We start from the raw sequence: 2,701 nt of genomic DNA, 5'->3' as shown, positions 1-2,701 counted from the left end.
AAAAAAAAGGAAAAAGGATTTATATTGATCAATATTCACTCTTAATACACATCCCTCTGACTTTCCAACCTAGATGAGAAAAATATCCTTATTTCTCATTTCACAGCAGTGGCAGTTATATTCAACTACACCAGCGGTTCTCACCCTGTGGGTCGCGACCCCTTTGGTGGTCGAACGACCCTTTCACAGGGGTCACCTAAGACCATCCTGCATATCAGATATTTACATTATGATTCATAACAGTAGCAACATTACAGTTATGAAGTAGCAACGAAAGTAATTTTATGGTTGGGTCACAGCATGAAGAACTGTATTTAAAGGGCCAGAAGGTTGAGAACCACTGAACTACACAGTCTTGTCACCCACTGCTTCCCATTTCCCTCAGGGTCCACTTAAAAGGATAGCAAGACAGAACCGCACTGCTGCAGCATACTTGAAGAGTATATCTGCTGTGATTAGGAGATGTTAATGGGGTGGATGATTCCACCTGTGAGCATTACCTTTATGGTAACCTCTGTACTGTGATGTTCTCCTTTTAAAGTTCTTCAGTTGTTCTAAGCTGAAGAAGGTGGCCGGGGCGGGGGTTGGGGTTCAGGGCTGTAGTTGAACAGGTGTAGGTGGGTTAACTTTATGAGTGGCTTCTAGAGGTTGATTATTGTTAACCAAGTGGCCCAGCCAAGGTTAAGTTTGTGATTACTGTGCCTTTTCTGGCATTTTGGTATTTCCATCTTTATTTCCATCCCTAAGTCTTTAAATAGTTGAAAATCTTCAATAATGGAAGCTAAATACAAATAATACCTTTTAACAATCTTTGACCCCTGGATGCTTTCTGTAGGCTCTCACTTATATTTACTTTTCAGCCCAACTCCCCAAATACTTGGACTACAGCTGCTGTTTTTCTTTGCTTACTATTTATCCCTTTCTAATTTGAAATATGTCTTCTGTTTCTGTCAGTCTTCTCTAGCAGCCTTCTTCTAAAGTCAAAAATAACTTCCATACAAATAAACTTGTCTTAATGCTTCTTTTCTGTGGAGGTATTTGAAGCAGAACAGTTTTGGGCGTGAGGGGCAAATTGACTATGTTTTTCTCATTTCTCAAAACTACTTATAATGGGGAGTTTTCCACATATGTGTTTGTAGGTAGCATAATCATCCTGCTAAAGAAATTAATTTTGTTGCCTTTGATTAATTTACATTTGTTTTGCCCTGTAATAGCTGGCATGAAGGCTAAGCTGCTGTAACAGAGATGTTCATATACAATGGCCTGAACAAGCTGGAACATTATTTACCTCCTACTCAGCCCATCTGAGCTGGTTATGCAGTTGTGTGCCATGAGGTTTCAGGTTCAGCCATTACCTAGTCTTACTTGAGTGGTCAACTGGATCACACTACATCTGCATTTCTACCTGATGGAAGAGGAAAGAACCAAAGTCCAGGGCAAGCAGAATGTCTTATGTTAAAGGTGACTAGAAAAATCACTTTCACTTCCATTCTGTTGACCGGAATTGAGCATCATAGTGAGAATCTATTAGAAATACTCAAAAATGTCATGTACCCAAGAAGAGGGAGAAAATCGATATTCAGGACTGTTAGTAGCTTATGCCATAGGTATAGTATTTCTAGGACAGTTTGATATATCCTTTTTTCCTCAAAACTTGTGACCAAGGTATATCCTTTTATAAGGGAAGCACCTATTTATTTTTTAATATGTTTTGATTTCAGAGAGGAAGGGAGAAGGAAGAGAGCTAGGAACATCAATGATGAGAGAGAATCATTGATTGGCTGCCTCCTGCACCTCCACCCGTACCCCCCACTGGGGACTGAGCCCACAACCTGGACATGTGCCCTGACTGGGAATCGAACCGTGACCTCCTGGTTCCTAGGTCGATGCTCAACCACTGAGCCATGCCAGCCGAGTGGAAGAACCTCGTAGAGATGTTAACCAGTTTTACCAAATTCACCCATCTAGTATGAAAACGTAGCCTGAACTAAAATCTAATTTGAAATTCAAGGTGCTGTTTTACTTATAAAATAGCCTATTTAAAACAAACATCAGCAAAGCAGATTTATTGTTATTCAAAGCAAGTTGGTATACCTATAACTTATTTAGGATGATTACCATTGTATACAGTTTTTTCAAAATTATCTTTCAGCTCAATATTTTCATTAGCTTTCTCTGCATTGAGCATTATATTTCTTATATTTTTAGTTCTATTTGGCTCATTTTTATAGATTCCAGTTCTCTGGTGTAATTCTTGTCATCAATTTTTGAACATTTTAATCACCATTACGTTGAAGTCTTTATAAAACAACTATAGTATCTGGGTTACTTCTGGGTTTCTATTGTCTCTTTCTTGGTATGGCTAATAAATTTTGTCTGAATGCTGGACATTGTTCAGTAAAACTTGTAGTTGGCCTAGAGCAGTGATGGCGAACCTTTTGAGCTCGGCGTCAGCATTTTGAAAAACCCTAACTTAACTCTGGTGCCGTGTCACATATAGAAATTTTTTGATATTTGCAACCATAGTAAAATGAAGATTTATATTTTTGATATTTTATATATTTAAATGCCGCTTACAAAGGAAAATCAACCAAAAAAATGAGTTCGCGTGTCAGAGGTGTCATAGGTTTGCCATCACTGGCCTAGATCTTCCTCTAGAGAGGATTCCAGAAGGTGTTCTGGCAGGTAGCAGACGGTATGA

The sequence above is a fragment of the Myotis nattereri genome (genome assembly GCF_964212035.1).
Source record: "Myotis nattereri genome assembly, chromosome: 2".
Lineage (NCBI taxonomy): Eukaryota > Metazoa > Chordata > Mammalia > Chiroptera > Vespertilionidae > Myotis > Myotis nattereri.
This window is presented reverse-complemented; position numbering follows the sequence as displayed.